Raw genomic sequence first — 23907 nt, 5'->3', positions numbered from 1 at the left:
TAAAATCCCTAGCCAAATGTGAGTGTCTGACAAATCCTTTGCTCTCTTACAATTAGTAGCCTAGTCTTTTGGGATGTTCATAAAATAATGATTTTAAAAATACACATTGAGAAGGCATGTGCTTAAATGATTTACCCATCTGGTAATTTTTACTCTGAAAATTTTTTTCATATTTGTGAAGTTGATGAGTATAACTGTACTATTGGTGGCTGTGTCTTCTTAATATATAAAATAAAAAAAAACTTATTATATCAATTACTGTAATAATTTTTTTATAGATTTGAATGTCTAAAAAGTTTTGGATTTCAAAGAGCAGTTTTATGAAAATAATAGTACTTCATATTTATTTTTAATTTCTTATATTAAACCAGTTTGGATTCAGTGTAACAATATGAACATAAGCTTAGTAGGTGATTGAATTGTATTAATATTAAATCTTTTGATTTTATGAAACGGTCTGTGTAGACTTTTAATAGAAACTAGCATCAGATCAATTTCCAGTTCCTTAAGCAGTTTGACTAATAACTAACATTCGTTATGATTTAAAGTGCATAGAGCCTAAACTTTCCTTTGGTATGTTACTGTACTAGCACATTTGGCATTTGGATCAAGGGCATAGAGCTGTGGTTGCTGGGCACCATGACTGCTGGGCATGATGGATTCCAAGCCTCATGGCTTCCAGCTTTTATTTGCTTTGATTTCAGAAAGCTAGAGAATCTTGAAATGTTTGGATCTTAGACTCTAAGGCTTAGCGACTAGCCCTCAGCGCCCATACAGTGACTCCTAAAGTTTCTGTTCGAACATCTCCATTGATGGATAAATATCCAAGAGAGACTCACTTCACTTTCGGACAGATCTGATGGTTAGAGAGTGTTTCCTCATACTGAATACCTCAAACTGCCTCCTAGAAACATCTGTTAATTGATTCCCATTTTAAACTCTGAAACGACTATATAAAATTATGTCTTTGATGCCTCTTCTTTATAAGACCCCAAAACGTTATGAAAACAGCACTTCTTTTCCAGAGTAATATTTTCATTGCCTTCAACCATTTTGCCCCTAACAGGGTTGCTTAGCTCCTGTCCATAATCTCTGAATGATCGGGTCTAGAGGCACTTTAGTTCTGTCTGTCCTCACTTGATAAGACAGACAGCACCATGTAGAGTGGGCTCTCATTCCTTCTTGCTGGACAGTGTAGTTCTACTAAATTCGATTTCCTTTTGAGTACTTTACACTGCTGACTCATATCGCAATAAGTCATTTTACATGCTTTTCAGTTAGGGTAAGGATCCCCTGTTTGCTACTTTCAGACTTTTGTTACCCATTGATGCTACTCATTTTAGACTAACTGTTACATTTTGGTGGTATAAAAGCAGATAGGGACTTCCCTCGTGGTGCAGTGGTTAAGAATCCGCCTGCCAATGCAGGGGACACGGGTTTGAGCCCTGGTCCGGGAAGGTCCCACATGTCGCGGAGCAGCTAGGCCCGTGTGCCACAACTACTAAGCCTGTGCTCTAGAGCTCACGAGCCACAACTACTGAAGCCCGTGCAAGTAGAGCCCGTGCTCTGCAACAAGAGAAGCCAACACAGTGAGAAGCCCACGCACCGCAACGAAGACTAGCCCCCACTCACCGCAACTAGAGAAAGCCCGTGCGCAGCAACAAAGACCCAACACAGCCAAAAGTAAATAATAATAAATAAATAAAAAGCAGACAAAGAGGAGATGATGATGGTTACTTATAAATTTGTGGATGTGCTTTCATTGCTACCTACTCTTATTACTCCACAGTTAGAGATTTTTTACTTGGACATAATGCTTGTTACCATGCATATTTTACTACTTGGTACACATTCTCCATCATTGATATAAAAGCAGGTTTTGATGTGGAGGATGATGGAGTGAAACCTGCTGGTACCTGTGGTGACGTGAGGAATATTTGGGGGAGGGGAGAAGATTTGCGAAGAAAGTTTGAGGACACCAAACCTCAGCTTTAATTTTTTAAAAAATTTTATTTATTTTTGCAGCACTGGGTCTTCGTTGCATCACGTGGGCTTCTCTAGTTGTGGTGAGTGGACTCTCAAATTGTGGCGCGTGGGCTCTGTAGTTGCGGTGCCTGGGCTCTAGAGAGGGCAGGCTCAGTAGTTGTGGCACGCGGGCTTAGTTGTGGTATATGGGATCTTAGTTCCATGGACCAGGGATCGAACCCAGACCCCCTGCATTGGAAGCATTAAGTCTCAACCACTGGACCACCAGGGAAGTCCTCTCAGCTTTAATTTTGCTTCGGACCATTTCTATAGTACATTTCTTCTTCTAATTTTAAATCTTTATGTCACAACATAAGCAAACAATTCTGTGTGTTTGCTGAGACTCTGCTGTGTTGAGTGTTCAACACTCAACACTGAGTGTTCATGGGACAGAAACTATGTTGGTTTTTTTGAACCTTATACATTGAAATTTAGATGGCTTGCAGCTGCTTTGTAGTCTCTTTTTTAAAAAATTAATTTATTTTATTTTATTATTTACTTTTGGCTGCATTGGGTCTTCGTTGATGCGCGTGGGCTTTCTCTAGTTGCGGTGAGCGGGGGCTACCCTTTGTTGCAGTGTGCGGGCTTCTCACTGCGGTGGCTTCTCTTGTTGCGGAGCACAGGCTCTAGGTGCACGGGCTTCAGTAGTTGTGGCACGTGGGCTCAGTAGTTGTGGCTTGCGGGCTCTAGAGCGCAGGCTCAGTAGTTGGGACGCACGGGCTTAGTTGCTCCGCAGCGTGTAGGATCTTCCCGGACCAGGGCTCGAAGCTGTGTCCCCTGCATTGGCGGGCGGGTTCTTAACCACTGTGCCACCAGGGAAGCCCCCGCTTTGTAGTCTCTGAATGATATTTCATATGGTATGTTGGGTATTGTCAGGTTTACATTAGCCTTAGCAACTCCTTCTCTCTCCCTGCCCCAATTCCTACCATCCTCTTTACCATGCGTTGGGTGACCCAAGTTTAAGGTGGTGTTGAGGGTGAGGTGGTCAGAGAGTTGAATCTTCAACTACGTTTTGCTCTGAGAGGGGGTGGAAAACATAGCTCAGGAAATAAATAGAAGAAAAGTATTATTTGAGTTCTCATATTCGAAATTCAAAAGAGATTTTCCTCTTAACAGCATCTGTCCTCTCCTCTACCTCGGTTTATCTGATGTACCATTCTCAGTTCTGTGTAAAATTAGCACATATTCAGAATACTCAGTAAGCGCATTAAAATTATTGCTTTGGAGGAGTGGCCAAGATGACAGAGTAGGAAGACTATGAGCTTACCTCCTCCCATGGGCGCACTAAAATTACAGTTATCTACAGAGCCACTGTTGATGAGAAAGATTGGAAGACTAGCAGAAAAGATCTTCTACCACTAGAGATATAAAGAAGGAACCACAGGGCTTCCCTGGTGGCGCAGTGGTTGAGAGTCCGCCTGCCGATGCAGGGAACACCGGTTCGTGCCTTGGTCCGGGAAGATCCCACGTGCTGCGGACCGGCTGGGCCCGTGAGCCGTGGCCGCTGAGCATGCGCGTCCGGAGCCTGTGCTCCGCAACGTGAGAGGCCGCAGCGGTGAGAGGCCCGCGTACCGCAAAAAAAAACCCCAAAAAAAAAAGGAACCACAATGAGACAGGTAGGATGGGCTGAGGTGTGATATAGTCAAGACCCATACCCCCGGGGGAGGTGAGGGGGGCCTGCAAATGGGAGGATTACAATTACAGAGCTTCTCCCCAAGGAGCCAGAGGTCCAAGCCCCACATCAGGATCCCCAACCAGGGGATCCTACCTCGGGAAGACAAACTCCCAGAACACTGGCTTTGGAGGCCAAGTGGGACTTACTTTCTGCAGACCGACAGCTGTGGGAAATAGAGACTCCGTTCTTAAAGGGCGAGCACAAAATCTCACACACTCCAAGACCCAGGGAAGACGTGGTAATTTGAAAAGAGTCTGAGTCAGACCCACTTGCTGATCTTGGAGGGCACCCCAGAGAGGCAGGGGGCAACTGGGACTGACCCTGGGGAGATAGACACTGGCAGCAGCCATTTTGGGGAGCTTGTTGTACTGCAAGGAAACTGGAGCTGGGAAGCACCATTTTGGAATTCTCCCTCTGGCTTATTAGTACTGGGACTAGCCCCACCCACCAGCCTGTCAGTGGTTCCAGCACTGGGACGCCTCAGGCCAGGGAACTAGCAGGAGGGTAGGGGGGAGATGATGGGAAGGGACATACATAGCCCCACCCACCAGCAGCACAGCTGCCATAAGATCCCCTGAGCCCACAGCTGCCCCAGGACCAAACCCTGTGCGCCACTGGGCAGGCACTAACCCCAGGACCCTCTGGGCCTCAGCCCCATCTACCAGTGGGCCAACGCCAGCTCCGGGACCCCCAGGGCCTTGCAGCCCGAGACACTCACACCCACCTCTGCCCACCAGTGGGCCAGCACTAGCTCCAGGACCCAGCCTCACCCACCAGTGGATGGGCACCAGCCGCGGGACTACCACAGCCCCCCAGCCTGCCTTGTCAAGAACCAGCCCACCCACCAGCAGGCCAGCACCAGCCCTGGACCCACTCCCCAGCCCCGGCCCTGTACACGAGCAAGCGAATACCAGCTCTGAGATACCCTGGACCACTCAGCCAGCCGTCCTGGGATCTAGCCTCAGTTACCAGTGGGCGGACACCAGCTTTGGGATACCCTGGACCCTATAGCCAGCAGTGTCAGGAAGCAGCCCTGCCCACCAGCCAGCCAACACTAGATCTGGGGCTCCTGATGCCACAGCCACCCACCCTGCAACCTGGCCCTGCCCACCAGTGGCTGGCATCCTCCAAATAAGGCAGAGCCCGGCAGCAGCCAACTGAACTGGGGGCCAGCCACACCTACCATACTGCCCACGGTAGTCACCCAGCTACAAGAGAAGGACCCATGCAGCCCACAATGGGGGCACCCCTAAGACATATAGCTCTGGTGACCAGAGGGGAGTGTGTTTGCTGGGACACATAGGACGTCTCCTACAAAAGGCCACTTCTCCAAGGTCAGGAACCATAAACCAGCTTAACCAAATACATAGAAATAAAAACAGTGTATTACGCCAAAATGAGGTGACAGATGAATATGTTCAAAACAAAGGAACAAGCTAAAACCCTAGAAGGACTAAGTGAAGTAGAGATAGGCAGTCTGCTCGAGAAAGAGTTCAGGGTAGTGATCGTAAAGATGATGAAAGAACTAGGGAGAAGAATGGATGCACAGAGTGAGAAGTTAGACGTTTTTAACAAAAGAATATATAAAGAGCAACCAAGCAGAGATGAATAATACAATAACTGAAATGAAAAATAAACTTGAAGGAATCAACAGTAAACTAAACGATACAGAGAAACGGATCAGCAAGCTGGAAAACTCGCTGATCTGAGTGGAAATCACTGAAGCTGAACAGAAAAAGAGTGAAAAGAAATGAGGACAGTTTGAAAGAGACCACTGGGATAACGAGCCTACTAACATTCACATGATAGGGGTCCCTGAAGGAGAAGAGAAAGAGAAAGGGGCAGAGAGCCATATTTGTAGACATAATAGCTGAAAACCTCCCTAACCTGGAAAAGGAAACAAGACATCCAGGTCCAGGAAGCACAGAGCCCCAAACAGGATCAACCCAAAGAGAACTATACCAAGACACGTAATTAAAATGGCAAAAATTAAAGATAAAGAGTGAATATTAAAAGCTGCAAGGGAAAAGCAACAAGTTGCATACGAGGGAACTCCCATAAGAGTGTCAGCTGACTTTTCAGCAGAAACTCTACAGGCCGTAAGGGAGTGAAACAATGTATTGAAAGTAATGAAAGGGAAAAACCTACAATCAAGAATACCTGGCAAGGCTTTTATTTAGATTTGATGGAGAAATCAAAAGTTTTACAGACAAGCAAAAGCCAACAGTGTTCAGCACCACCAAACCAGCTTTACAAGACTGTTAAAAGGACTTCTCATCGAAAAAGAAAAGGCCACAACTAGAAACATGAAAATTACAAAAGGGAAAAAAACTCATTGGTAAAGGCAAATATATGGTAAAGGTCATAAATCAATCACATACAAAGCTAGTAAGAAGGTTAAATGACAAGAGGTATAAAATCATCTATATCTACAGTAATTAATTAAGGCAAACAAAAACAAAAAATGTGAAATATGTAAAAAACAGTTTATTTTTATTGGAGTATAGTTGCTTTACAATGGTGTGTTAGTTTCTGCTGTACAACAAAGTGAATCAGCTATATGTGTACATTTATCCCCTCCCTCTTGGACCTCCCTCCCACCACTCCTCCATCCCACTCATTAAAAAAAACAAACCCAGTAAGCATTGGGGGGGAGAGTAAAAATGAAGTAAAAATGTGTATGAGCTTAAGAAATCAGCAACTTAAAGTAATCACGTATATATAGATTGCTATATATAAATCTCATGGTAACCACAAACCAAAAATCTATACTAGATATACACACAAAAAAAGGGAAAAGAATCCAAACATAACACTAAAGTTAGCCATATCACAAGGGAAGAGAGCAAAAGAAGAAGGAACAAAGAAGAACTACGAAAACAACCCCGAAGCAATGAACAAAATGACAAAAAGTACATACTTACTAATAATTACATTAAACACAAATGGACTGTGTGCTCCCATCTAAAGATGTAGAGTGGCTGAATGGAATATTGACCATAAAAAAGAATGAAATCGTGACATTTGCAATAACATGGATGGACCTAGAGGGTATTATGCTAAGTAAAATATGTCAGACAGAGAAAGACAAATACTGTATGATTTCACTTATATGTGGAATCTATAAAACAAAATGAATGAACATAACAAAACAGAAACAGAGTTACAGGTACAGAGGTACAGAGAACAAGGAGGTGGTTGCCAGAGGAGAGGGTGTTGGGGAGAGGAATGAAATAGGTGAGGGAGATGAAGAGGTACAAACTTGCAGTTGCAAAGTAAATGTCAAGGGTATGAAATGTACAGAATGGGGAATATAGTTACTAACTATATATATATATATAAAATATCCTTGTGTGGGGACATATAGTACTTTGACTTAGCATGGTGATCATTTTGAAATGTATCACTATATTGAAATGTATAGAAATAATGAATCACTAGGGATATAGTGTACAACATGCTAAATATAATTAACACTGCTCTATGTTATATATGAAAGTTGTTAAGAGAATAAATGCTAAGAGTTCTCATCACAAGGAAAAATATTTTTTCTCCTATTTCTTTAATTTTATATCTGTATGAGATGATGGATATTCCTTAAACTTATTGTGATAATCATTTCACGATGTATGTAAGGCAAACCATTATGCTGTACACCTTAAACTTATACAGTGCTATATCTCAATTATATCTCAATAAAACTGGAAGGACAAGAGTCAATAAAATGGAGGGAGGGAGGGGAATGGGAGTGGAGTATGGGATAAAGGGAAGCTAATTAGTTAATTAAGACTGTCTTGTTAGCTACAGTGTTGAACTGTGTTGCAGATTTTATTATAAATAAATAGGCTTCTATTCAAGTGTGTATCTTAGACTATATCTGGAGGATTCCCAAAAATTCATTATATGAAACTCTTGACGCTGACTAGATTCATTAAGACAATGAATCATATTCCAGAATCAGAATCTGAGATATATTCCTATTCTTCCTGTTACTGTTCACCCCAAGTAGAGTAATTGAAGTAACTGTGTTGTCAAAGCAGGGATTGACATTTATAGAACACTGTATAAGCCTCCTTAGTATAGCTAATGTTTGGAAATATATTCTAGGTCTGATTTTACATTTAAATGATATTTCTTTCTTTGTATCCATCTTACATCCAAAGTAAGAAACAAGTGCTTGTGTTGTTGCTTTTAAATTATAGCAAGTACTCTCTGGAATCAGAGTAACGATAGAATTCAACACTTTGGAGTTGAGGCTGTATGTGTTCATTCATATGTGAACACATCACATATATTATTGTCAACTTTTATGAAAGGCCTGGGTCAAGTAAACTTATATGAGAGATTTATGAAGAAAATAATTTCCAATATATTGTATGATACCCAACTCTTTGGTTCTTTGTGACTATTCCTATCTATAAAAGTAACTTAGGGTGCGAGGAAGATTCCCTTTAAAATTTATATTCAGGCTGTTACCAAAAAGAAATAATAAGTGTTGTAGACAATGTGGAGAAAAGGGAACCCTTATATGCTGTTGGTAGGAATATAAATTGGTGCAACCACTATGGAAAACAGTGTATAGAGATTCCTCAAAAAATTAAGAACAGTACTACCATATGATCCAGTTATTCTACTTCTGGATATTTATCCGGATACAAAAACACTAATTCAAAGAGATATATGCACCCCTGCGTTCATTGCAGCATTGTTTACAATAGCCAAGGTGTGGAAACAACTTGTGTCTACCAATGGATGAATGGATAAAGAAGATCACACACACACACACACACACACACACACACACACACACACACACACACGCACGCAGACACTGAAATACTATGCAGCCATAAAAAATAACGTGAAATTCATTAATTGAATTTGCCATTCATTGCAACATGGATACCTATAGGGTATTATCCTAAGTGAAATAAGTCAGACAAATACTGTATGATTTCACTTATATGTGGAATCTAAAAAATAAAATAAACAATAAACAAAACAAAAACAAAATCATAGACACAGAGAATAGATTGGTGGATACCAGAGGGACAAGTGCTTGGGGATACAGTGAAATGGGTAGAGGGGATCAACTGTATGGGGATGGATGGTAACTAGACTTACTGTGGTGACCACTTTGTAGTGTGTACAAATATTGATTTATAATTTTATACACCTGAATTTTATATAATATTATATACCAGTTTTACCTCAATTAAAAAATGATATTCAGAATAGCTTTCATGTCATTATATTTTACTTTAGTTCTTTAAAAATTGGTTATTTTTCCAGAAATTTGTATGGTAACTCTCACTAAAGCAAAGCACTGTATTCCCAACTATTCCATGTTTTTTTTTTCCTCCTCCGAAATATAAGAAAAAAAATAATAATTTCAGGCATGGAGAATGAATTGTGTGCTACTCTCCACGTAAGTGTAATAGCATACATAACAAACAAGGCATTGGAAATGCCCTTAGAATTGGTTTTACAAGTCACATTAACATTATCCAGGTTTTCAGTGTTTTTGTTGAAACTTGAAACTTCTCTTTATAGGAAATATAAATTGAAAGAAAATTGGTGCTACAGGAGTACAGATTGAAAATTTAAACATCTTGACTCACTGAATGTCATGATGTGCCAAAATTTTTGAATAAATTTATTGAAATTAGGATTTGAAATAAAGTAAAATAAATCAGTGCTCTCTTTCATTTCTTTTCAGGGGCTTTATGTGTGGTCCACTACTTTTGGTTTTTTTTCTCTTATTACAACAACACTGCAAAGCATTCTACTTTCTTTTCTCCTCTCACTTCAGACACTAGTAATAATGTAGCTTAACACACCTGTTATATATTTTGTGTGCTGTGCCCCAATCCAGGTTTCACACCCATTTCTCATTCCGGAAGATGGAATAAGCTGATGGCCCAAGCCTGGGTTATATTTCTATCTCTGAAGCTTGAGTAGAATTAGTTCAGTCCCACTCAGGGCACATGGACCTTGAGAAGGTGGAGTATTTTCTCAAAACTCAAAGTGCTTTAACCAGAAAATGGGAGATATACATATACCTTGCAGGCAAAAACATACATGTCTATAATTTCTGCTTAAGAAAAGCCAGTATAGAAAAACATACCTTTGTGGCTGATTATTCTCCCACTTAAATAAGGCATCTACAGTGAGTTTCCATTTTAACTTGAAAGGTGACAAAACCTGATTTTCTTAACTATAAAAAAAGTTAAAATTTCAAAATACTTATTGGCAGTATCGAGAACCATGGCTGTTACAGATGTTTGCAGGGCATACACCTTTCACCATTCACCTTATAATTGGTGGCCTCTGGTGGGTGTATAACACTGAGCTCTAAGGGTCAGTATGCGGGAATTAACCACAAAGGATAAACCCTTTGTCTATCAATGGGAATACTTGAAGAATATGTCCTTTGATTTTTTTTTTTTTGGTTGGTTTAATTTGAGCCAGATATTGTATATTACTTTAAATGACTGCCATAGGAGCAGAGGCATTTACTGAAGATTAGTGATCAGTGGAGCATGTATACTGTTCAGACATTGTTGTTGTAGGGCATGGGCTTAGTTTTAATGGAGGACATAAATTTAATTGTTACTAGGTGTTTCTGGTGGGAGTGAGCATTTAAGGGAGAATTACTGTTTATAAATTCTCAACTGGTATTGGCCTGTCGTTTGCTAGTGAGTATATAATTTTCATATTGTTAGAATGAAGTAAGTTGATATTAGCTTTTTAAAAAATTAATAAACTTTACTTTTTAGAGCAGTTTTAGGTTCACAGCAAAATTGGATAGAAAGTACAGAGTTTCCATATACTCACTCCCCCCTCCCCCCACGTAAACGAACATTAACTTTTTATTCAAGGTATTTATAAAAGTATTTAGAAACACAAAGAAGTATTTTGTGTGCTTTTACGTCTGCAACTAGAAGTTGTCTTTCTCTGTCTTCAGACTAGAAAGGGGAAAGTGTTCTAGAGCCAAGAAGCATTCTCTGACAACCCCGAGAGTGAAGTTAGGCCCTGTTTTATGATCCTTTTCCAGCTGAATGTTGCTATTTACAATGGAAGACCAGAGAAAGAGTAGGGATCTAAGGTAACCTGGTCTGGAGCCCCCTGCTGTCAGATCAAACTGATTGATGATAGTCCAGAAGAGCAGTGTGCAGTAGGGGCAATGCACTGACCCATAGTGGGAGCCCTGGGTTCTGGCCTAGCTCTGCCTGTAGCTTGCCGTGTGGTCGAAGGGGCTGAATCGAATGACCTCCGACTGCCTGCAGCATTCTGTGATTCCACGACTGATTGGAATGTCCAGTAGGGGCTAATAACATCAAATCCTGCGGGGGCAGCAGTGTGGAGCCACAGGGTGTTGTCCAGCGTGGCCACAAACCAGCTGAAGGCCTTTTGTCCAGTCTCTTAACCTTTTTGGGTCTGTCTTGGTTTCAGCTATGGAAATGTTGGGATTGGACATCTCTGTTTCCCTCTAAGGAAAGTTTTTTGGATCTTTCTGGTTTAAAGTAGCTAATTACTGTATAGGATTATTTAATGACAGCTAATTACTGTATAGGATAAATTGTTATTTATCCTATTTATTATTTATAGGATTATTTATCTGGTTTAAAGTAGCTAATTACTGTATAGGATTATTTTTATTTATTATTATTATTTATAACTGCTTTGTGAATAAATAACTTCAAAAAGGGAGCATATTAACACTTTATTGTGGATCATTTTTGAGCAGACTCCTTTATGTCTTCATATCAGGAATGTTCTTGCAATTAACATATCTGGAACCAGTCTTTCTGTTGCAAAGCTATTTGCTGGATATGCATTAGGTGCACCTGAAAGGGACAAGGGCTCTTTCTGGATAGTATAGTTTTTTTGGTTTTTAATAACACAATGTAAATTTTAATAGAGATGAGCTTTTTATATCACAAAATTTAAAATTACGCTTATATGTCTTTAAATTGTCTTTGTGAAATTTAAGTGATAAAGGAAAAAAGGGAAAGACTAGTGTCCTTTACTTCTCAGAACAGAATATTTTCCATTTAAAATTATGTAAATTGCTAACAGCTGACTTCCTTTTTTAATCAAATGACTTTGGACTAAATTAAGAGTGTGATTTTCTGTATATTGTGAATTATTGTTGATTAAAGGAATCCTTTTTTACCTCAAAGGACAAGGCGATCCTGAGATTCCTCCAGTGGGTTTCATTCACAGAACCCCTCTCTAAAGATATAGGCTAATTCCTCAAGTGTGTAGGCCAAGGTTTACTTGGGCTAAACCAGAGTAATGCATAGGCGCGATGTCCCCACAGGGCTGGGATTATCTTACCCTTATACTTTCCAGCTCAGTGGCTTGACAGAGCTAAGGAATCTTCCCAAAGTACCTGGGGTTCCCTGTCAGTGTTCCTCACATAGCTCCTGGCAAGCATGTTTTTATACTCTTCCTGGAAGTGAAACTCTTTCTGCCTTAAATGTGCAATTTCCCCTGCCTGAGAAGGTCAAAGCCACATTTATATAGTTCACAAGAGCATAAAAGAGGCTTTCAGGGCCTCCCTGCCAAGCCATCTGACTGGACTAATGCCTACTCATTTTCCACCTCTACTTACGGTAACTGCAGAAATTCATAGTTCCACCATGGTCCCTGAAACAACAGTCTTATGGCATATGAGCATTATAATAAAATATCATATTATCAAATCAGGTAATGTAGCTCGAAATTGGTAGGAGTAAAAAGTGGTTGTTCAGACTGTCAGAATTAAACGTATGTTAAAACTACGTAAATTAAAACAAAATCTACCTTTTGAAAAGCTTAGCAATTTACTACCTAAATTAAAACAAAATCTACCTTTTGGAAAGCTAGCAATTTACTTAGCAGTTCTCAACCAAATGTTGAGAATATTCAAAGCAAACTTCAGCATGTTCACAATATTACTTTATTAAATGCTTTTCTACCACATAGTTTAACTCTAGTGACCTTACTAACATTTACCGAGCACTTCCTGTATGCCAAGACCTTTGTATTTATAATATCTTCTAATAATTTAAGGCAACCTTTAGGGGTGTAGGAATTGTTACCCTGATTTTGCAGATGAGGATTGGAGTCTCAGAGAGTCTCAGGAATTGGCCTACAGTTGCAGGGGAGTAAGCAAATGAGGGGTACAAGTTTGGCCCTAAAGCCAGTATGCTTTGCAGAACACCATGCTGCTAACTGTGCTCTGCTGTTTATGAGGCTACGGAGAGAAAAAAGCAAGTTGCATTACTTTCTCATTTGCCCACATTTCATGTTCCACTTTCTGATGTGAGCCCTGCACTTCGACCAGATCTGCCTCCGGTCCCTTTCAGCATGCTTCTTCCCAGTATGTAACTTAGGCCCAGTCTCTGCCTGTGCCTGTGACACCCTTCTCCATCCCCTTTCTCCATATCCCAGTTTGCAGCTAGTGCCTTAGGTTGCAGTTTTTATTTGTTTCCTGCCTAAAGATTCCCTTGTGCAGTCTAACTTTTGGGGAATTCTTTGCTTACCGTTTTGACGTTATACATTTCTCTCTCTTCTTGTGTAACTGTGTGTGTGTGTGTGTGTGTGTGTATGCGATTACCCAACTAGATCATCAGCTTCTAGAAAACAACAACTCTTAGAATACCTTTTGCAGTGTTAATGCATGGTAGGTCATTATTAATTTCTCAAACTGTAAAAGGTTATACCATTTGCATCTCTGTGCTCTTGGCATGTACATAGGTGGAAGGTAGTTTTTAAAGCACAGTTTTATAATTGGTCAATATTGAGTACTGAAGGAGAGAGGATTTCCAAATCTTTCATCTTAGACCTATGTCTAACAGTGAATGCTAGAGTTTCTGTTTCTGCCTGCTGGTGTTTTCCAACACCTTTCTGGAAATTCCAAACAGATGGACAGATCTGTAATGACTTGTAGTTACTTTGCTTTGCTGTTAGTATCTAGTGAACTCTTAGGACTTGTTTTGCCTTTATTGCTGTGTTTAAGGTTTCTTACCTGAAAGACTCTGGGTCATGAGGAAATGCAGGGGTGGGGGTGGGAAGGTGATAAAAAGATACTTCAGATTTGCATTTTCTTTTAAGAAATTACCATTCTCAGTATAGCTGACACTTGTAATTTCTGTTAAAGATTGGTGTCTGGCGAGAAATGCCTGTGAAATAGCTTTGGTTTAAGCTTCAACTATAAAGACAGTCAGAGTGGGTGATTTTAACAAGTGTTGTCTTTATTCATACTTTATATTGTCACTGTCATAAAATAAAGACAGTGACAATATGAAGTATGAAATAAAGGCAACTCTTGTTAAAAGCACACATATTATATATTTCCCTGCATTTATCTTTGTCTACATGAAGATAATTTATTTCAGCAAATGATTTACCCGGAGCTTATCATTTCTAGAAAAAAAAATCCTTTGTCCTCTGGTGTACCACAGTGACCTGAGGTATGGAATTCATTGGCCAAAATTGCATAACAGCCGGTATGCAATTTCAGTACTATATTATTTTGTAATGTGCCTGGTGCTACTACTGAGGAGATGAAAAGAATATTAATTACAGTGGGGTGAGTGGGAGACCTTATGCATATACATAAGGAGGCTTTAGTTAATGAGTTTTTTTGGACTAAAAATACGGTATATTTACGTAGAAGTAAGAGCTCGGTGTTTGTATTTAAGTTTATTTATAAACAACCTTTACATTTCATTTGTAAACATGCAGTGTGTAAAAGAGTGAATTGAGGAGAATATAAGAATTGTATTTATTTAAAGAAGTAATTTTAAGACAGGAAAAATCTTTTAAGAACACCTACTTTGTAAAGTGGAAATCGGAATACACATTGTTGGGAAAATGGGAGGAAGCCAGTGGAAGATTTAGTGAAAGAGTGGATGTTAAGACTGTTATTTGTGACCTGGATTTATTTTGGCTTTCAGAGGTCATGCTTACTCTTAGATTAGAAATGCAGCCTCTTTCAAAGCATAAACATAATTGAAAAAAAAATTTTGAAATTTGCTTTCTTGGGTTCTCCATTTTATTTTCTTCAGGTGTAAAAGCATGCGTATTCTATTTTCAGGAAGATGAGGAAAAAAATCTATTTCCGTTTCTAGCAGCTTGGCTATTTTTGTTGTTGTTTCTGGCTCCATAAATGGAGAGGCATCTGTACCGTGCATTGTATCATGCCCAGCAAGTTTTTTTTCATTTGAATGTAATTGTTCCTTAGCAAATAATTGCAGTCCAGAATGACTTTTACTGAGCTTGATTGAATTAGGGTTATGTATGAAAATGAGTTAGTTAAAGCTTAATCTATTACCCAGAGAAATGATGAAAACATCAGAAAAGCAGTCATTCATGGGGATTAAATAGTCTTCCATGTAAATGGGCAACATGGTTGCCTGGAGTCCCTTCTGCACTGACTAGGTTGTAGTGACATTAGGGTGCAAAACATACAGTGTTGGCATAGAAGGGGATCTTGTCATGATGTGCCTTTGAATGTTATACTGGACATTAACACTAATGAGGGAGACTGCCTCGTTATAAGAAGTGGCACCTCACCTTTTTTAGTATAATAAGCTTTCAAAACATAGGACCCCGAAGGGGGGCAATGTGTAAACTGCCAGAAAGCCAGCTGCTTTGGGATATTTCAGTGGTTGCTGAGGCCAGATCTTTAAGATGGGTTTTTCAGATGCCAAGTCAGATACCCTATTTGTGGTTAAGAGGTAAAGAGGAGATAATTCAACATTAGCTCTCCCATCTGCCATGATGATCTCAGAGGGCATCCTGAGCTGTGCCAGGTCCATCCTGGCTAGGTGTGCATCCTGTGGGAAGTAGTGTTGTGGTGGGAAGCGGGCCTTGCAAAGGGAAAAGGAGCCCGTTAACGGAGCAGGCTCTTAATGAGGCAGTGGGAGCTAAGTGTGGGCAGTCAGGAATCCAAGGCCCTGTGTGGATGGGAAGTGAGGGTTAGGAGGAAGCTGTAGTGTGACCCAGAGAACACAGACAGGCCTGGTGTGGCTCAGTGGAAGATCTCTCCTGGCTATGGTCTAAGGGCATGTTCAAGTCACCATTCTGCAGGGCTGTATTCACCCTTTAGACATTTCCCGTTCTTGCCCACCTGCCCTTCTGACACCTCACACAGCCACCCATTTCCATCAAATCAAAACACTTTTGAAGTACTGGTAACTTAAATGCAGAGCAGCTTATGCTGAAACTGCTTTTCTGAAGCTACTCATGTGGGCATTTGTAGTAGCCAGATAAAATCTGGAGTTTGGCTGTCAGAGAACTCAAAGGGAGTCTGTCGCAGGCAGGATCTTCAGCCTTAAAGTTGACCTCTGCTCTGTGGCTGATTCCCTGGCTCCCCTCCTAGTCAGTGAAGTCCAACATGATTTCTTCGTTTTCCTGAGTTTTAAAACCCATATTGGCCACAGCATAGTCAGCCTCCTCCCTCTCCCTCCCTACTTTATCCATAGATAGTTGCATCCCAGGTGATAAATTATTGAACAGTAATCAAAATAAAGTATAGATATGGTCCATTTGGGGGGTATATATTTGATTATAGAAACAAACAAATGTGTAAGGGTACCTTAAGATTAGTGAGAGTTTATTTTTGAGCTCCTAAAAGAACTTCTGTATATAGGATATACTAGCATATTTTATTTCTCAGATAGCATGCACTCAACTTCTTAAACTAAAATGTAGGGGCTTCCCTGGTGGCGCAGTGGTTAAGAATCCGCCTGCCAATGCAGGCGACACGGGTTCAATCCCTGGCCTGGGAAGATCCTGCATGCCACAGAGCAACTAAGCCTGTGCACCACAGCTGCTGAGCCTGGGCTCTGGAGCCCGTGAGCCACAACTACTGAAGCCCGCACGCCTAGAGCCCGTGCTCCACAAGAGAAGCCACCGCAATGAGAAGCCTGCGCACCAGAACAAAGAGTAACCCCCGCTCGCCACAACTAGAGAAAGCCCACGCGTAGCAACGAAGGCCTAACGCAGCCAAAAATAAAATAAATTAAATAAAATAAATAAATTAAAAAAAACACTAAAATGTAAGTAAATCTCTAAATCAAAATAAGAATTAAACCCACACTATCAGAATTAATGTTGGACCCTCCCCTCCCAGTTTTGGCAGTATTAATTATATACTCTTTGTTTTTTTAGTTTATACCAATTTATTTACTTGACAGTTATTTATAGATATTCATGATTTTTGCCTATTTATTAACTTTTTATTTTTATAGTTCTTTATACTGGCTTTCATGGATTTATATGAAGAAAAAGTATGGAAATAAATATATGAGATAGTACATGTGATTTTCTTAAAACAGCAGTTTTTAAACAAAATTTATTTATTTTTGGCTGTGTTGGGTCTTCATTGCTGTGCGTGAGCTTCCTGTAGTTGTGGCGAGCCAGGACTACTCTTTGTTGTGGTGCGTAGGCTTTCATCGCGGTGGCTTCTCTTGTTGCGGAGCACGGGATCTAGGTGCGCGGGCTTCAGTAGTTGTGGCTCGCGAGCTCTAGAGCGCAGGCTCAGTAGTTGTGGCCCACGGGCTTAGTTCCTCTGCGGCATGTGGAATCTTTCCAGACCAGGGTTTGAACCTGTGTCCCCTGCATTGGCAGGTGGATTCTTAACCCCTGAGCCACCAGGGAAGCCCGAAACAGCAGTTTTAATGTTAGTTGCCTAGTTTATGATAATTAAGGATAGACTTTTATATCATTTATTTAATCAGTTTTTGGAATTGTACCCTTCCTTGATAAAAACATAGGCATTTAATTTGAAAGTATTCATGTGTCCTTCGTAGTTTTCGTCAAAGATCTGGATTTATTCTTTCATCCATATCCTTGTTTTAAAAAAATGTGGATGAATGAGTAGTATCTTGTGTGAAGCCACGTGAGGCCATTTAATATTTTATTTATTCTTTCAAGTTGTTGTTTTCTTCCATAGCACTGGGTGACAACTGAACCATCTAAGTCTAGTTAGGATTACTCAGATGAATCATTACACATTTTTGATATTTAATGTGTAAGAGCCAGTTCTTCCATATTGTAGTGGCTGATTAGGGGAAAAAACTTTAGCCAAGCCATAAAATGACTAACAGTATTGATCAAGCTGTAAGCCAGTAAGTGATATCTGATTTCTAGAGTGTGTTATAGCCTACTGATTGTAAGGAAATAAATTGTCATAATCTGCAGGAGGGTAGGAAATTGTCTCTCTTAGTTGAGTGTGAATTTAGTATTACCATGAAGCACTTGAGAAACTAAATGAATGTCTCAGAAACTGAAATAATTTTAAAAAAAGATACAGTTTAAGTGTATGTCTATATTTGCAGTATTAATGTAAAATGCTCATTTAATTTGTATACTCTAGTTGATTCTGATCCTCTTATATTTATTTCATCATATGTAACTAGAAAGTAATTTTTTAGTTACAGCTTTTCTCTATTTGTATGTGTTCCCCCCCGCTCCCCACCTTAAAAAAAAACTATCTTGATTTCACTTGTTATCTTTAAAACATTTAAAAGATAAAATATAAGATATTAACATCTGAACCACAGCTTAACTGTATGGGTTGGGCCAGTCATTTTAAATAACTTGAATTTAGTCAGGATGTCAATATAATTTCATGTTTTTCCAGAGAATTCACCTGTAACTCTACACGTGAATTTAGTCAGAAAGCTAAGAAGTGATTGCCTGTAATTCTTTGTCTCTGTAACTTTAGTCTCAGAATTCCCATTGAGTAATTTTAGTGACTATCTTTTTGTTACATTAAAGTTGACAATAAACACTTTAGGCCTTTTTTTCCTAAATAGTGTTAGTAGAGGGATGTTTAATAATTTTCCTGATTTTGATTGCTTGGCTGTTAATTCATCTTATTTAGGGATTATTTTGCTAAAGGAGAATAAGTGTCAGCTTTGTTTGAAAGGGCTTCCTGGCTCACCATTTTAATCACTTTGCTATGGGTCCTTCACAGAATTCTGCTGCATCACAGAAGCTGGAAGTTCTGATGTTCCATTGAAATCACAATGGAAAGTCTTGACTTGACCGGTAAGAGCAGCCCTGCAGGTGCATCTTACTTACCTGGAAGCAGTGAAGCTGTCAGGAGCTAAGTGGTAACAGAGCTGGTCTCAACTTTTTTCCATCTGATGGATTCACCTTCCGTACTGATCAAGGAAGTGTGATAATTGTGTATTTTTTTGGTCAATTTTATTAGTATTTTTAAAGGGACACTTTAATCTCTATCATCAAGTAAGTTAAATTTTCCTTTAAAATCATGAATTTTAAAAAATTAACTATTTCAGAATCTCTGGTTTGTTTCTCCACAGTAGTGGGCTGTTGGTGAAAAGTCCATTTATTGAAGTCCTAATTATCTAGAGAATACATACCTAAATAAATATTACATTGGCCTGTTCCCCCAAAGCCTTTTTTTGTATTGCCTGAAAAAGTTGAGATTTTAAAATATATACATGTGGCAAATTATATCAAACTTTGAAACTCACAGATACTATAATTCTGTCCTCTTGTATATAAGTTATATTCAAAACTGCTTCTTTAGGAATATTTTAAGATTAATTTTGGTCATGATTACTTAAATGCATAGAGTTTTCTCAGTCTGGGAATGAAAATGTGTGATTGCTTTACTGATGTTTCAATACTTTATGGTGAACTGATGATTTATAAGACCAAGGAATTTAATATAAGTTAAAATTAACAGAAGTAGTAAATATTGTTTAGTTGCAATTTTTAGGACATGAACTTACTTTTCAATTTTTTTATTCATTGAAATCTTAAATCTTTTCTGTTCTTAAGTATTTTTGATAGCTTATTAGGTCCGTCTAGAATATCTGTGTCTACCTTTTTTGTTGTAGTAAGTATGTGACTGAATGTTGCTTTTATGATATGAGTATAAATATAAGGCCTCTGAACCATTCTTCTGAATGTTGCAGTCTAGGATTGTACACATTGTAAAAATAAATGCCATTTAGCTTGTGTGTTTACTAGGATATTGAAACAACAAAAAAATCTTAGTGCCAGTGAGAAGATTGGGATTTAGTTAGTTTTCCTCCTTTCTGTGCTATCCTTTAAGGCACAGTGAAGTTAGAAATATAAATTCTGGATTTACAAATGCCAGTTAGGATACAGTTGGTTATGGTTTTTCTGGGTCAGCAGAATAGACTACAGAATATTTGAATATCTATACTGAAATGTCAAATATGTTCTCGATTACTAATCCTAAAGGCAGTTGAGTATAGTGAGATACAAAGAAAATTAAATTTGTGGCGGTATTCTTAGTTTTCTGAATATGAATACATATATAGAAAGTAAAGCAGGACCTTTTATATTACCTATTCAGAAAACTAAATCATTAATCAGTAGTTGTTGGCAGTCTTGGCTTAAGTAGCCATCTCATCTATGATCTCTAAATGTTAATCAGATTATTTTAATACAATATTTTTATTGACTGTAAGCAGAAATTGACAAAAAATGCTGATAAAATTTAAGAAGACTGAGACTTTATACTTCTAGCATAACTATACATTCATCTTAAATACAGTATTAACTAACAGAAAATTGCCACACAAAATCAGGAGTAATTTAGGAAACAAATTTTGGAAAATGTTACCGAGCAGAATGATGCCAGGGTTCAGTAAATCTGGGAAACATGCTATTTAAGTTAGCTTAGGCAAAGTTTTGTTTAATTATCCAGAGAATCCCCAAGTCTTAGTGGTTTATAGCAGTAAAAGTTTCTTTCTCGCTCATGTTCATGTTCTTGATGAATTTGCTGCCACTCTGCTCCATATCCTCTTCATTCCTGGACCAAAGCTGAAGGACAACCTCTCTGGGATGCTTAAGTCTTGTGGCAAAAGGAGAAAGGAATGATGGTGGAATCTGGGCTCTTTAAACTGCTGCTGAGAGGTGGTATATGTCACTACCTCTTATATTTCATTGGCTAAAGCATGTCACATGGCCAACTCATGGCATTGGATAGGAGTGGCCTTTTAAGAGGGGTGGGGTAGGGGAAGGCTGATAGGGAGGCATAATGCATATTTTAAGTATAATATCTGCATAATCCTGTCTACGGTTCTTCTAGACAGACAGAATGCACCTTGTATGTTAAGCTTCCAGGAAGTCCTGTAGTAAATGAATCTGTTTAACATGGAAAGTTATTTGACTATGAATCCTCTTGTAGTTACGTGGAACACATTGAGCTTTGAAACCCTGTGACAAGTTTTAAGGAATGAGGAGTTGATACAATTCAAGAGTTTCATTAAGTTTTGAACATTATCACTTTTCCACTATGCAATAAGTGGAAATACAGTCTATACTAAACTTACTTACCTTATTGTTTTATAAGTTGTTTTAAAATGAATGAAAATTACTGCAGACTGGACCCTCTGTGGTTTGCATACAGCATTAGAGAAGGGATATAATGATTCTCATAATAACTTCTTACCTATGTTTACTAAGTTAAGAACTTTTGACAGATGTTATCTAATTGGATATAGAGGAAGAGCATGAGAAAATGGGTACTTTGCTTTTTCCAGTAGTAATACAATAATTTTACCATGTAATGGTAACCAAATGCTTCTACTTAAGATCAATTTAAGGAATCATTCTAGAGAGAAAAAATGCAGAATACTATAGGGTGGTTAACAATTGAATCCCATGGGTTTTCTGATGTACTTCACTCGAGGTCATAGTCACTCTACAGTGATTGCATTATTCGCTCCTAAGTTTTCTAGAAAATTGCTAGGCATTATGAACTCAACCAATGTAGATTTGATTAATCCCACAGGTTTTATAAAACATTGCTACCAGACCTGTGTGGACTAAGATGATTTAAATATCAAGGAGTATATAAACAGTGCTTTGTTCGATAGTTCATAGTTCTTTAAGATTGGGGAGAAGGAACATTCTTAGACATCTGTGGAGTCAGAGAAACTTAGGCATAAACCGTAGTTCTGGAACTTTTAAATTGCAAGAATTTGGGTGTTTATGTAACCTCTCTGAAATTTTGTTTTCTCATCTTAATATTGGATAACGATCTCTACCTTGTGGAATTCTGATAATTAAATAAGGGAATTATGTTGAGTGTTGATACGCTGCCTGGCACATGGGATGCAGTCAAGAAATGGTAGTTAAGAAAAATGTGATCATAGTTCAATAATCTTGAATGCACTATAATATACCTTTATTACAGTGTATGTATGTATAAGCTGTGTTTGCATATTTATATTTACACACACATACTTTGAGTTTTAACAAATTGTCCTGAATGCATAAGAGCCTATATATTCAACAGTTACCACTGAAAGGGTGAATCCTATAGAGATACTAGTCACCCTATGATCTAATAAATCACTTCTTGCCACTGAGAACGTAGAAATCCTAAGGACAGAGTGATTGCCAAAGGTGGATATATGGCCTTGACTCTGGATATTAATGAGGTCAGCATCAAAGAAATCAAATTTTATATAATCTCGGTGCACAAGGTACAAGGACAGGAGACAGTGCCACAGAAATTTTCTTCACCATGTAGAGCAAATGTTGTTTGGTTTCAAAAGAATCAGCATTTCTCTTTCAAGATTTTTACGCTGCTGTTTTCCAGGGAGGGTGAGATTATTTAGATTCCTTCGAGGACTTCTCTGTTGGCATTGTCCCCTTGCACTCAGAATCAGGACAACAGAGGATATCTCTTAGGGGTTCAAAGCTTTATGCTATTTCCAAATGACAATTTAATGTAGAACAACACACACATATATAAATAATTTTGGAGTAAATTATTCTTCAGATTGCTCCAGGCACTTCTCTTCATAAACGAATCATTGTTGCAACAACTATCAGTGACATATTCAGCTGGATTTTTTGTGTGTTTGTTTATTTGGCTGCGCCGGGTCTTAGTTGCGGCATGTGGAATCTTCGTTGCCGCGTACAGTATCTTTTAGTTGCGGCATGCGGACTCTTGGTTGCGGCACGAGAACTCGTAGTTGCGGCATGCATGTGGGATCTAGTTCCCTGACCAGGGATCAAACCCGGGCCCTCTACACTGGGAGCACAGAGTCTTAACCACTGGACCACCAGGGAAGTCCCCTCAGCTGGATTATTGATAGAGTAAAACTATTTCAAAAGTAGAATCTTTTAATTTTTAGAGATTATATAGTCTGCTTGGGCTGCCATAACAAAATACCACAGACTGGGTGGCTTAAACAGCAGATATTTTTTAACAGTTCTGGAGGCTAAAAGTCCATGATAAAGATGCTGACAAATTGTCTCTGGTGTGGTTGCTCTTCCTGGCTTATGGACAGTTGCCTTCTTGCTGTGTTCTCACATGACCTTTTGTGTGTGTGTGTGTGTGTGTGTGTGTGTGTGTGTGTGTGTGTAGAAAGTGTGCTCTAGTTTCTTCCCCTTCTTAAAAGGACACCAGTTCTATCAGATAATGGCCCCACCCTAATGACCTTACTTAACTTTTACCTACTTCTAGGGTCTATCTCCAAATATAATCACATTGGGCTTTGAGGTTTCATCATATGAATTTGAGGGCAACCAGTTCAGTTCATCCCAGAGGTAATTGTTTTTCTGTACCAAAGAGTGAAGTGAAAGTTAAAAAAAAAAACTTTCTATGTTATTTAATCTATAAACAAGAAAACCTGGTTTACTATAGTCATCTAAGACTAAAAATATCTTTGGATCTTTGAGATGGGAGACATTTGAAATTACTGAATTCATATTTCTTCCACTTTGAAGTCACTGCATGAAAAAGTGTCTTTCAAGTGAAGGGATCAAATCTAAGAACTTGAAAATTAGAGTGTTTTGTATGATGGAGGAATTACATCATTGTAAAAATCGATTTCCATGTGTATTCATTGTTTTCTAGGAATGGAATGTATTTGAAAATTAGGTTGAGGAATAAGACGATTACTCTTTCGAGTTGTATCTGTTTCTGCTTACTATAATCAAGCCAATTCACATTTTTTCAAGGCTATATTCTTTTACTTTGTGAATCAGTTGTGAATTCAACAGGGAAATGGCATACTCTTAAAGATTCTGGAAAACAGAAAGAAGAGATTGTTTATTTGAAATAAAGCCAGCAGAAGCCATGGAGTCCTAAATCTGCTCTTCTACCTGTTTATTTTCCTGCCTCCCACTCTCTCTTTTTTTATCCACGTTTTTCTTCTTCCTCCTTTCCCTTCTTTCCTCTGATA

General features: G+C 38.9%; 1 protein-coding gene across 22 annotated transcripts in view; it reads left to right on the top strand.

The window, feature by feature from the left end:
• BBX (BBX high mobility group box domain containing) overlaps nt 1-23907 on the top strand; it is a 279480-nt gene that overhangs the window by 98743 nt on the left and 156830 nt on the right. For 15 of the 22 annotated variants that reach the window (XM_067738974.1, XM_067738981.1, XM_067738980.1 and 12 more), the window contains one exon: nt 18678-18751. The exons of the other annotated variants lie outside the window; for them this stretch is intronic. The gene's annotated coding sequence lies outside the window, so the exon portion shown is untranslated. The remainder of the gene's footprint in view (nt 1-18677; nt 18752-23907) is intronic. 22 annotated transcript variants of the gene reach the window in all.

Source organism: Pseudorca crassidens, chromosome 5, assembly GCF_039906515.1.
Source record: "Pseudorca crassidens isolate mPseCra1 chromosome 5, mPseCra1.hap1, whole genome shotgun sequence".
NCBI classification, from domain to species: domain Eukaryota; kingdom Metazoa; phylum Chordata; class Mammalia; order Artiodactyla; family Delphinidae; genus Pseudorca; species Pseudorca crassidens.
Note: the sequence above shows the minus strand (reverse complement) of the source record. Positions and strands in the feature narration are given on the sequence as shown.